Source organism: Teleopsis dalmanni, chromosome X (assembly GCF_002237135.1).
Source record: "Teleopsis dalmanni isolate 2A chromosome X, ASM223713v2, whole genome shotgun sequence".
Taxonomy (NCBI): Eukaryota; Metazoa; Arthropoda; class Insecta; order Diptera; family Diopsidae; genus Teleopsis; species Teleopsis dalmanni.
The window spans coordinates 93,970,972-93,985,502 of record NC_051848.1 but is presented as its reverse complement, the minus strand read 5'-3'; the positions used below and the strand labels follow the sequence as shown (position 1 = coordinate 93,985,502).

General features: G+C 29.2%; 1 protein-coding gene across 7 annotated transcripts in view; it reads left to right on the top strand.

Moving 5' to 3' along the window:
* Positions 1-280: 280 nt before the first annotated feature.
* Positions 281-14,531, top strand: part of LOC119662350 (mucin-4) — a 107,144-nt gene continuing 92,893 nt past the window's right edge. For all 7 annotated transcript variants that reach the window (XM_038071954.1, XM_038071953.1, XM_038071952.1 and 4 more), the window contains exons 1-2: positions 281-396; positions 7,004-7,268. The gene's annotated coding sequence lies outside the window, so the exon portion shown is untranslated. The remainder of the gene's footprint in view (positions 397-7,003; positions 7,269-14,531) is intronic.

Sequence of the window (14,531 nt, the reverse complement as noted above, 5' to 3'; positions counted from 1 at the left end):
AATATTTTTTTTAAAACTATCATTTATTAGAAATATCGAACTTTTCTATGGTATTTACGGATTGTAAGGCTGTGCTGGTATTAAAAATTACTCATGTATATCGCCGCAATTGTGTAGTGTAGTTAATGTACCTGCAAGCCTCTTTTAATTTAAGAGCATTTGAAGTTAGTTTTGCTTGTTGCGAAGAGAGCTTACTCACTCTCTTTTGCTCTTAAGACAGCAGAACTGACATCATCATCACCAACTTATTTAACTTGGCCAACAGCATCGACACTCTTTTAGTACAGCGTTGGCGGGCAACAGCAGCGGTTCGATACACAAAGAAACGAGAACTAAAAGTTAAATAAAAAATAATTTCGAGATTCCAGCAAAAGATAAAATTCAGCATTAATTTAGGTAAAATCAAATAATAAAACTCCGTCGTACACTTGCGGCAAATTTAAGATACAAAACAGTTTTTTTTTGTGCTTCTTTGGTATTTTGAGTTTTCGTTAAATTTAAGTGGAGAATTTGAAAACTAAAACAGAATCTAATGAAATTAAATAAAGTTCATAGATAAAAAATTAAAATTAATTTTAAAAATGGAAATAAAACACAAATAAAGATAAAGAGTCGTAATCAAGTAACACAAGCTCAAGCAGAACAAGTCAAAAAAAGGTGCTCTGATGTCAGCCTTAAAGACGATCTTGGCTTGAACTGCAGCGCGTCGGTGTGCAAAATTTATTAATTAAAAAAAAAACCGAAAGAAAACCAAATGTTCCAAAAATAATGATAATAATAAGAATATGAAATATTGCGAATAAATGAAATGAGATTTAAAATTAAAAAAGATTGACGACCGTTTAAGTGAGGTGTCCTTTCCCAAATGCAATGTAAAAAAAAGTTAAAATTAGTGCGAGATTGAAATTGAATGCAAACTAAGCCATTTGAGCAATTTAGAGTTAAGAAGAAGTGACTAAAAGTGAAAGGCTTTAAAAGTGAATACCGCAAAAATTTCAAAAAAGGCCAAAAAGTGATTAGCAAGCGGCGAACTGCAAGAAAACGAGTTGAAAAATTTTGGATAAAACGTAATACAGATTTTCGAGACATTAAATCGCAAATTGTGCACCCAAAAAGATACCTTACTATCACACAATTTAGTTAGAAACCGTATTTCCGGCTTTAAAACAACAAAGTCTGGCTTTAACTATAGCAGAAACAGAAAAAATTTGGCCAAAAACAAAACAAGTTTAGAGCGTCGTTTGTTGGCCAGAGAACAGCTGTTTACTCATTTCAGTTTTATCTTTTTGTATGTCTTTTCAGTGCATTTTCAAGCATTTAGTATATGGTAAATAGCTTAACTCTATCAATTAAACTGTTGCCTTAGTAGTTTCTAAAGTTGTTGTTGCATTTTGAGAATTTTTATAGCAATTTGAAGACAACGAATTGTCTTTAAAAATATGCCAAATCAAATATGTCACATCAAATAAATTAAAAAAAACTTAGTTAAACAAAAAAGTAAAAATAAACTTCTTTAAATACATATTAAATTGATGGCAATATATATATAATTATATCTATATTTTCGAAAAGAAAATAACGAATGTATTGAATGTATTGCAAATTAAATCTCATGAAATCCAGTACTTTTATTATTTCAATACGCTTACAGACAGCATTGAACCGGTTTAGAAGGGCTCGAGAAATTCAAAAGTTGGACAAGCGGCCATTACGACAGATAAATTTATGAAGATTGTAAATAAAAAAGTTTTTTAATTTATTTAATAATTTGGCATACCGATAGGAAGATATTACATAGAACGAGAGTATGTATATAGATAACAAAATTGTGTAGAATAAATTTGTTCCTTTCTTTGGTACTCTGTGGGACATAGGCCCGCACAAACTCATTTCTAACTGTAACAATTTTTAACAATAACAATTGCATTATGGATATTAAAGCCTTTGATTTGGTTAATAGAAACTATAACTAAAGCTTTTTGTGCAATAGAAACAAATCAAAAAATCTCTATTGTTTATACCGATACTGTAGTATAATACATATATACTTAGGCTCATATAATTTGTATTTTATTGCCTTTTGTGTCCGTTCTTAGTTCTATTAGGTATTTGAAGTTACAGAATAAATCAAACTACTTAACTTTCATTACTCGAAGTACCACTTTGCAAAGAAGACTTCGACTTATGGAGACTTCGAGTTAGAGAATTTTTTTATTTTTTTTTTTATTTTTAAAAGAAACTAAAATCACATTTTAAGATAATTAAAATGTCGTCAAGTAAAATATTTAGAAAATGGAGTTTGAAATTTTAATTTTCTTTTCTTATTTTATTTCTTTCTTTTCTCAAAGCCTTAAAGTGATCATTAGTTATAGTATCTTTCGTTTGCAAATAAAAATTTAGAAATTTGAATGAGTCTTCTACTTTATTCTTGGAAGACTGACAAAAAATTTCATCCAACGAGAATCCTCATCATCACTTTCCGTTGAGCTTATATATATATATAGAGAGAGAGAGAAGAATTTAATAATATCGTCATCTGTAGAAAAGCTTGATATATGGTACAAATTTCATTGTCAAGCTCAATATAATTGTTAAGAGTAACATGGGAAGTTATATTATTTACTTTACTTTTACATCAATTCACGGTCTTTATCAATGTTATTCAACGAAACTAAAGAAATATGTCATCATGTTCGTCCCATGTAGAAAATTGGCCAAATCTAGCCTTTTTAAAGCATTGCGCTATTGTTTGACGATTTACATTAATATATTAAGATTTTGTTGTATGATTTATGCAATCCTTAAGCTTAAGAACTTCTTTTATGATTCTGTTGCGAAAGTTACACTAATGAGCTAATTCATATTCGGTGGAAGAAATGCCAATTCTATGCCTCTGTAAAAGCAACATAAGAAAGAAAAAACTAAATATTTGGTTTGGAAAAAAGGACTTCCCCTAACACCAAAATGGATTCATACTTAAGACAAAAATTCGTCTTATAGAATGCACATTCCCTTATTCTTGTTCGCGAGTATTTTTATTCGAGTTATAAAATTTCGAATTATAGAAGTTCGAGCTATGGATTGTAATTTATATTTTTTATTCATATTAATATATAAATGAATAAATTCTATACAAAAAAACTTTGATATTTGCTTCATAACTTTTAAGTTTTACATTTTACAATTTAAATAAATCTTCCGAAATATTCACAAAACTTAAAAGTCAGTAAGCACAACGTGGTCCAAATAAACATATCTGCTAAACACATTTGATCAGATGTGTCAGCAAAATCAACATTTATATACACGCAGCAGAAAAAGTCTGCGGTCACACAAAATATTTCGTAAATTTCGCATAACTTTTTTAATTTTTACTCAAATTGATTTTTGGTTTCTGATTTAATTAACCCAAAGAAACAACAATAAAGTTCAAAGATAAAAACTTAAAAGTTACTCTTTAAAAAAAAATTATACACAATTATATGCAAAAGTAACAGTTTTTAAAACAGAAAAAGTCTGCGTTCACTTCCTATTATTTATATTTACCATTAATTTAAATTCGCTTGCTAGCATATATATATGTGTCATTAAATGATATGTAATTACCAGTTAACTTCTTAAATAGTCTAAGAATTAATTACTTAAAAGTATATTTATATATAAACAGTAAATACAAGACGTGAAATCAGTATTAGTGAGCAACATATAACTGTTAAATTTTGAAAAGACGATATAAGCCAACGAAAAATTGCTAAAGATATCGGTCGTCAATATACATCTGTGCAAAACTTTGTAAATAATTTCAAGGAGACGAGTACTTACGTTTCTAAACCTCGTACTGGCCGCCCCTGAATTCTCTCAGATAGAGAAAGGTGTAGCATAAACAACCAGAGTAGCAGCTTCCAAACTGGCTGAACATATTGCCGAAATACTTGAAAACAAAATATGTCCTGATACAGTCCGTATAATTTTGAAGAAAAGCATGTAATATAGCCTGGTTGCAAAAAAAAAGCCATACATATCCAGATATAATAGAATAAAATGAGTAAGCTTTGCAAGAAAGCATGTAAATAAACGTATGGAGTTCTGAAAATGAGTTATATTCTCCGATGAGAGTAAATTTTGAATATTTGAAATCAAAGGCAGAAAACTTCTGTATAGAAAATCATGTACAGCCTATGATAAACAAAACTTAATTTCAACGCTGAAACATGGTGGTTGATGTTTAGGTGTGTATAGCAAGTAATGGTGCTGGCGAACTTGAAATTACACTAGATACAATGGATAAATATGGGTATCTAAATATGCTAAATACAAATTTAAAAGAAAATAACACATTCTTAGAGCTTGAGGCAACCTTTTTATTATATCATGACAACGACTCTAAGCATACAGCAGTGATCGTACGGATTTGGATTTTTCCCATTTTTTTGCGAGTTTGTCCGATATCACTAATTTAAGAGCTTAAGATATTGTCCGCCTTATGACATGGTATTGTTTTCCTGTCCTAATTAGGCGCCGATTGTTCGGACGCGCCGATGAACTCTTAGGACTGAGATATCAATAGTAGTTCACATGTTCATAACACTACTGATTTGGTGTTATGCAACGTGCTTTACTTCGAACTATCAATTAAAACAATTATCACCAAAAATTATTATATCTATCCAATATCTGTCCAATAAAATAAAAGCCTATGAGATTAATTTAATCATTTTAAAGTTATAATAATTGGAACTAGGACCACAGAAATAGATCAAATAGTTTTTTTTTTTTGATAAATAAAAAATTTTTCACTTGCATTTATTACTGTGCACTACTTTATAATATGTATTATTTGCTGACCACATTGGATCCTGTAGCACCCCAAAAAAATATTTTAATCGAACTTACGTAAAATAGTGTCCTATGCTTCACTGGGAAATGAGGATAAGAGAGAATCTCTCTTAAAATATATCATATTATTTACGTTGATTTCAGGTTCTCAAAATTTATAGAACATACTTTTGAGGGCATATCTCAGTACAGCAAGTATATAAAACCATTACTTTCATTAAATATATATGAACTAATTTATACTTGATTTTTCTCAAAAAAGTGTAAACTTTTTAAAACAATTTTTATGGAATGTAATAGCATTATAGAAATGTATTTTTTGTCAGTCAATAATATCATAAGATTATAAAGTCTAAATATTAAGTACCTTAATACTAAATTTTCGTAACTGGTTGTTTTGTATATATTATAGTTAACTATTCACATTTGTAGAACTACAAAAAAAAGGAATAGACCGCAAATTTATATATAAATTTTTCAAAATAGTGATTAGTAGATGTGAAAGAACAGCGTTTCTGGAGTAGTAAATTTTGTATTATTCGCTTTATTTGGAGCTATGTTGCAGAAACAAGAAATTGACAATACAATATAATTCGTAGTACATCTTAATTCATGGTTCTAGAAGTATCCATTGTGCTGTGCTGAAATTCAAATTTTATGTATAGTAGCTAAATCGCTCTAGCATGAGATTACTAAAGAGGAGTTTGAAAATTGTACTGATAGTTCAAATGTCTGTCCGTCCTTTAATAATGTTACCAGTACTGTGTTTTCATAAGTTATTGATTATCATAGTGCAGATAGAGTTGTCCGTCCTTTAATAGTATTACCAGTACTGATGTTTTCATAAGTTATCGATTATCATAATGCAGATAGATATTCGAGCTCTTTGAACCTTCAAACAATTTAAAGCTAGAGTATGCTTGCACACAACGTAATGTTCGCACATCATATGGTGGCAAGCATTTTAAGAAACATCCTAAATCGTCAGTGGATATGCTTCCTATACCTAATTCTACACCAATTAACCCTATTTTCAAAAGACAGACGACATTATATAAAGTATGCTTAATTTCCAAATCAGAAAAAAAGTTTTTATAACAAAAGCATGTATTTGAATCGACAGTTTATATGGTTGTTATAGTTATAGTCCACCCCTGAAAAGTATGTGTGCAGTGTTATTCGAATAGCTACAAATTAAAATAGACAGACGGACATAGGTAAATGAATTCAACTAGTGTTCGATCAACTAGTGACAGTGTAATTTATTTACAGTTTAATTACTATATTTAGAGATAATATTGTTGTATTGGGGTGATTACTGAGGCACTTGAAGCTAAACATTCATAATATTATTTCTTTAGAATGCAATACACAACTGTTACATTATATATCAACATTGCAGAACAGAACAATATATTACAATAGATAATATGTCAGAGTAGTATCGTTTCCAATGTTTATCATCCACCTTAAAGAATTGTAAATAATGTATAATGGTTCAATCACTAACAGATTTATATTAGCGTTGAGTTGCTTGAGATCTGATATGGGTAATTTTTTACATAGGTCAAACAAACCTTTTAATAACGCTATTAATGCGCTTCGCAGAAGCAATAAGAGTGTGTCACTCTATATACATGTAGTGCTTCTTCTTACTGTTCTATTTTATGAGAAGTAAGCTGTTTGCTTTCGATTAAGTTTAGTATTTTAAAGACATTTCAAATCATCACTTTCACTGAGCATTACAGACGATGTGCACGGAAAGTACCTATTATATTTACAAATGTCTACGCAACAAAAGCACCAGGAAAATAGAAATTATAATAGGTTCGATTTATACGTAACTGCTTTTAGTCTAATTAAAGATTAAAGATTTATTATTTTGAATTCCATAGATGATTAATATTTAGATTTCAATTTAAGCCAAAAGTTAAGGACCAAAAGTTATTGGTCCTCTCTTCTCTAGTTTGTTATGAGAGTTCTATCTAAGTACCTACAGTTCTAAATTGAAACAGATCTTTTTATGTAATGCATTAAGATTACGCCATTTTATTTCCAACTTTATATGTAACTTTTTTGTTGGTTATTGTTTTTTGTAGTGCTTTCGGTTAAATGTCTTTGAAAATATTATATTTAAAAAAAACCACATGTTTTGAATTTCATGTAGATTTTAACTGCATATAACAACATTTACTACATTTACAACATTTACAACAACAACAACCACAACCACTTCAAGTACAACAACAAATTGTTTGGATCAGTGACATTGAATACGGTTTCATACGTTAATCAGAAAGTCAGTCGGTTGCGGTTATATTGGACTCTTTTTAAAGTCATAAACGCATTCAGCGAGCTTCAACCTAAAATTTAAATCGAGCAAGAAAAAAAACACCAGCTACTGTACATATAAAATAACGTCAGTGGAACAGGTAGGCAGTTGCTATTTTACATATTTAATGATAATTAATTTTTATATGTTACTACATATACAACTTTTTTTAAACTTAATTTATATTTCTTTAAAACTATTTAATTTTTATTAATTAGATAACACATAATTATTACTTTGATCCATATTTAAAAAAGATATGTATAAAAACAACACACTGCTAGAGTTTGGGAGTTATAACGAATTCTATTTCAATAAAACTAAACTTCTCTTCTTAAGCTTTTCTTTGTAAATAATTAGAAAAGTGTGGTTTTTAACTACACCATTTCTGTATAGATTTACCTAAAAAAGAAAATGCTTCCAAAAAATGTTTATTTCACTTCTTTAATCAAACAATCAAAGTGTCATTAAATGCTAACATACTGAAAACTTTCTTAGGATTATATCGAAAGATTTGAATAAGTCAAGTCATAAGAAGTTGAGGGGTAAAAAATAGAGTGCCCCTTTTAGCCCTCGTACAATAGCACCAAATGATTCGCATTAAGTCTACATGCCATATTAATATCTGTTTTGAATGTACCAAAAGAATCTGTAGTGACCCGGGCACCAGTTATTTTCAGAATTGAGACGTTTATTAAAATAATCACGACAACAATTATGATAACAATCGTTACTACAAGTCTATGACTTGTTACTTTGACTTGTTGTAGTAAGGATTGTTACTATAAATATTGTCGTAATTACTTCAGCGAACGTTTCAATCCAATGAATCATATGTTCACTTCAAAAAAAGTATTTCATCTGGTACATAAAAAGTTTAATTGACTCATTTAACGCAATTCATTACCTAATATCATTAACAAACAAATCATATACCCAATATGCAAATAAGAAGCAGCACACTCCAATCGAATATCGAAATACTAGAAAGCTTCTAGTCAAAAAAAAACTTCTAATGGATTTAGATACGAATAAATTTGCAAGTTAATCTAAAAACTGTCCAAAAACTCAAAAGTGCTAGCAACCTATCTGATATCAACTAGTTAAAATGTTACTTCATTAAAATAAAAATTGATCAAAAATTTAATTAATTTAACGTTATTAGAAAATATCATTTACATTCTTTTTTTCAATACACAAAACATATCACCTTCGACCAAAGCATTCAAAATGTGAACATACGATTAGATAGAGTGTAAAATAAGTATATAAGTTAAATTTGAAGATAAACCTCTTTTCAACAAGCAACTTGAGGTAGCAGAAGAAATGTCAGGATTTAACAAGGACCACTTTTTTATTATATATCATTTTGCTGAAGATTCACAATTAAAGTAATTTAGTTTCTGTGATCTGCAGGCCGCAGTCTGCAGGTGGCAGGCTGTAGACTGCAGTATCTTAAAACTAATCAACTTTAATCGCAAACCTTATGAGAATACAAGTTTTTTGTAATTTACAAATTCACGGGTTTTACAGCAAACCTCAATTGGGAGTTTTACAATTCTTAGATTTTAAATTTTTCAGTATTTTGATTTTTAGATTTTTATAATAAAATTTTGAAAAAGATTGTCGGCATTTCTCATTTATAGTATTGTCTAATTATTTCTGTTTTCATTGCTGGATGGCTGGTTTGTCAAACGCGTTCTTGAGTTTACTGTACAAAATCCACATTTGCTCAATAGTTAATATTACTGCGACAGTTTGTGGTGTTGTACGGCAGCAGTAAATAATGAAACCACGAAAATAGCTACATATTCCCTCTTTACGGCCGATTTGGATGAACACTTTTATCATATGTTTACCTTTCAATATGCCTTGCAGCTTCTTAGAGCCCGGAAGAACTCTTAACTTAAACGTTTCAATAGGCATATATGCTGCACATGCCATAATCGATGCAGCCAACCCAGCTGTTAGATGTAGCCTTAGTCCTTCAGCAATTTGTAGCGAACCATCACGTAAAATATTCTTTAGCTGGACATATGTCGAGTACTCATATGACGTCATTATTACTGCTCTACTAAGCAATACAAATTTTTCAGTTTCCACTGCTCTAAAAACACAATCTATAACTTTTGAAAAGTCATGCTTCTTATTGTGACGAGTTCGTGATTTCGTTGCCATGGTCCTGCAACGTTGTCTTCCTGGATTTTGTACATTATTTAATGTTGTGGCCGTTGCTCTTGCACCTTTGAACAGTGGCTGGGTATATGTTGTTTGGTATTTGTTAAAGACATTGTAATTTAAGTAACAATTGGTAGACTGAATTACGTTATTTATGAAAGTACAAATGAATGTTCGAGCATGACATACCGGCATTGGTCGCCCATTGTTAATTCGGTTCTCTGTTCCTTGGAGAGGTCTATAATCACTACGGTTAACATCTGTGGAATAATTGATTAAAATATTTTTATTGCCGCCTTGGAGTCCTGTTGCACCAATACTATCTACTTCAGCTAATCGTTTATTCATACAATTGGCCATACTAAATAGTCTACCAGCCGCCATTACTTAAGCGATAAGAAGTCTCAAAGAACCTTCGCAAACCAAACAAAGAATATGAATTTTTGAATTTTTTAAAAATATTACAGAATCCGGAAGTCAAATCGAATGTCCATAATTTTGGTAAACATATGAACAATCAAAAAATTTAATATGAAATTACATTGAAAATATTTTTGACGTTATTTGATCTTAAATTTCTAGCAAACTGTGGTCAAAATATTCAACTTTTATTAAAATAATTTAAAGTGTATTTTGTTTGCTGTCTCTAAAATTCTAAAATCCGGTCAAAAATCTAAGAAAAGCCAGTGATTTTTTCAACAAACACAATTCCATCAAGAAATCCGAATCTTCAACGAAATATACTCGTATTAGACTTCAGTCTTATAAATTTAGGGTGAACAAAATGTCCATTTAATATTTCAGAGAACATTTTTGATTATTAAAAAAAAATTTCAAAACTGGAATATATTATATTTGATATGATCTATGAATGGCCATGACAGTATTTTAAGTAGTTTTATTACAGGTTCATTTCTAGTAATAGACAACTTCAACGGAAGTTAAATGTCTAAAAAATAGTTTAATAAATCTCTGATTTCTTCACATTTGGAATTGTAAAACGACATTTAAACACACACATCTTTGTTTGAAATGATCATCGATTACTTATGCATTTTCTTATACTATGTGTTCTTATACTATGTTCCGTGCTTTCTATTAAAATCGATAATAATAGTATTCCACAAAAATCGATTGTTGCGGCCTTAGACCTCCGAGGAACATGAATTATATATTTCGACAAGTTTTTACCGTTTTCATGTAATGAATGATTTGTTTAGTTACTTTTGGATTTATTTCGCACCGAAAAGACAATCACTCAAGAGGGTTTTATTCAAGAACAATCAATGTTCGTTTCGACGATCCAATATTTAGTCAAAGCCGTTACAATGATGTCATTGTACAATCCAACTTATAATTTTTTGTTCTTTATTTTGTATTGTGAATTTTAGCTTAGAAGGAAAGCGCAATACTTTTTATGTTTAAATTCCTTAATCCTTAAGCCTAAATCTGTGATTGCACAGACGAGTACAGTCTTCCACTGAGAAAAGATTCCATAAAAAACGAAGTAACTATGACATTATAGATGTGTTTATTTTCCATTATGCGACATTCTGTTTTTATTTTAATTTGTTCCAATTTATTGAAAAATGTTTCAAATTCAGAATAGTTCTCCTTAAGCATTTCTATCTGAATATTTGGATAATTGGAATATTAATTTTCCACCTAAATTTGTGGAATTCGACTCCACAAATCCAGTTTTCAGTTTTGCATTTGGTATGGTCTGGTTTTCAAGAGTTTGTATTAACGAGCATAAAGTGTTTAAGCTTTTTCTCAGAAAACCATTACTAACTACAAAAAAAATTTATTTAGTAAACATAATCCGAATCCAGAGAAGTGAAGGACTGCAATCTGAAATTGTAGTTTTACATTTACGCTTTAGGCTGTTGAAACTTTTAAGTATATAATATATAATAGTTGAATGATATAATAGTTGTGTTTTTTGTACTATAGGGCATCTATTATCAGTGCTATTAAAGTTGGATATTAATTGTTATATCCATAATTTGAATTAAATTAGGTTTTTATCCTGTACTTTCTGAGATTTGTTACTGTCCTGACCATTTTTCTTTGAATTTCATTATAAAACTTATTTATATAAAATATACAAAAGGAAATCATTTTGGAAATGCAAAACTTTGACTCTTTCCGAATCGCATTTTATTGGATTTTAGACAATTACGATTTTGAGTAATATTTTTTAGTAATGTTTTCTTTACACAGCACATATTTTATTTTGCAATATATTCAGACTTAATTATTTTATTTAAATTAAATTAAATTATGCAGGGGATGGGTACAGTATATATACTGAAATATATGTGGAGAAATCTATGTAGTGAAATTTATCTTAAAACGAGACATCTAGAAAGACATTGTAGTAAGAGATATTATAATAATGTAGTAAGAGATATAATAATAACTATAATAATATATATATATATACATATATATATATATATATATATAATTATGTAATATTTTTATAATAAACCGTATGTTTGTATAATATATATATATACATTATTGGTTTTGTTTTTTTACATATATCCTTAATATATTTTTTGTCTTCATTATACAAGTACGACTGTTTATTACTTTATCCAAGATAATTAAAATATCGGAATTTTAATAAACTATTAAAAACAATTGTTTCTGTTTTAATTAATTGTCTGCCCGATTAAGCCTTTGTGCTATTACCATAGAATTATAATATACCTGTAGACATGCCAACAACTTTTGAGATGTCTATCAATTTTTAATCAAAGTATGTATTTCTTCATGCAAAGTATAATCAGTTTATATATATTAGATGACCATTGCCTTAACCGTTCAATGACCGTTTGCCGGGTAAGGCAACTTCATTTGTTTGTCATCGGAAACCATTTAGACTTTCTTTTGTGGTCCATAGAGTACAAAAACAAAAATAAATGTATTTACGCAAACAATTGATTTTTCCAATAGAAGTTAAATTTTTTAGCTTCTAAAGATCTCTATTTCTTAAGATTTAAATTATAATTTTTTAAGTTGAATTTGGTTTTTATAAAAAGTCTGTTACATATTGGCTTTTGTAAGTTGTGTTGAGTTACGCCCATTTATATCATATATATGGGACATTCTTTTACAACTCGGACACCTTTTTGACCTCATGATCTCCTATTTAGCTGAAATTTTTTTTATGAGCTCCCTTCATAAAATAAGAAGACCCGTATCTCGGGAAAAAATTTTGTGATTTTTTTCCTAGGAGATATGGACCCATGGGGTTTTGAGAATTGGCATAGTAGACACATTTTCAAATGGTTATATCTCAAGTTCTATAAAAGGTAAAAATTTGAAATTTATAGCGTTTCAAAGATAATTGATTGAACTTTTATGAAATTGTTTAAACAATTAAAATTGTTTATATTTAAGTACTAATATTAACTATTAAATTTCTAAAAAAAAATTTTTCTTAAAATGTTTCCCCAGAGATTCCATTTTTTATATTTTATTTAGATTCAGTTTTAAATTTTACTACGAAATTAAAATTTTCGAGATACCAACTCTTTTTGAAATTTTTTAATATTTTTTTTTCTCCTGCAAAACACATCAAGCACATGCGGACTACATTTCCATTGAATGATTTTTCAAAGAATATACTACATATATTCTTATATAATATTTTTGATTTCGATTAGTAATAAAATTCTACATAAAACCCAAAAATTTCAGGACGATATTGTAATTAGAAGTATTTTTAAAAATTTATTTATCCTTCATATCAAAAAAAAGGAATATGTCACACAAATTTCTTTTTTTTACTTTTGATTCAAATTAATATATAATAATAATTAATAAAAATTAATATATATATTCTACTTCAAAAATAAATATTTCCACTGTGATATTCCTTTTAGAATTAATTAAAAAAATGAATTAATCACTTGTCCTTCACGTTACTCATGCGCACCATAGTACCATAAAATCCTATTGTACATAAAAGAAAGAATAATGGATTCATAACTCTATTTAAACACTGTCTTTCGCAACTTATAATTTTCATACGATTTCATGGTAACATCGTAAAGAAAACTGATTCGCTACGCACCTTTTTAACACTTGACTGCCCAATGTGGCTTAAGTGTACCAGTGTATGAGCAAGTATAAGCACTTTCACTTTGGTGCAGTGACACTTAGTATTAAGCGTCTCATTAATGTTTTCTGCTAATTACTGCAGTTTTCTTTGTAGCAACTGTTGCAACACAATGCCCACATCAGCAACAGACAGCTAGAGCCAGCAACTGCAAAAATCGCTTGTGAGCAAAGGGAACTTTTCGTCTGACTGAGGTGATCATATCTAGCTGTTGGTTACGGCTACCCTCATCGTCACCTTATACTGCAAATCCACACCCGGACTTTGTATGACAGAAAATAGTTAAATGTATTAAAAAAATTAATCATACCTCGAAAAAAGGTGTGTGATTCTCGCTCGACTGTCAAGTCAGACATAATCTTTTTGTCTATTTCTTTGCAGATTTTAATGTAGATTGTAAGTGGTTTATGCCACGCGCGCCTTTGACAATTATTAAATTCATACAAACACTTAAAAAAATAAAAAAAAAACTAATACAGTTTGTTGTTGTTTTTCAACTGTTTTTATGAACTTCTTTCTGCTTTTTTTGCAGTTACTGTTCAAGCTTAATTTGATATACAAAATTTCGTGTAGACTTTTCTGTTTAATCGTCTCATGAAATAGCATTAAGCTTAATACTCCTGGATTTTATGTACTTTATGACCTTTACTGCATAGCTTGGCCTGCACAACAGCTATCATTTACACTATAAGTTTTAGATTAAAAATATATAAAATGTAAAATTAAGAGATTCTTGTATTCTTTTAGACGAATCTTATATTTATATATTAATATCGAAATATAATTCAATTTCTTTTGCGCACTGTTTTTTCCCGGAGTAGGTGGAAAGCATCGCAAACTAGAATATGGTACTTAAGATCAACTGGAATCCACTTTGAAGGAATAAACACAACAAAGTATATACTATATAGCAATATGTTAAATATGGTAGCACCAAAGAATCTAGAGTACAAAGAAGTGTTCTAGATTCTTATAAATAAATCCACCCAACCTCATGCAACGATGTTCGATCGAATCACAATTGGTATCATGTTCAGTTCAAACTCATTGCAA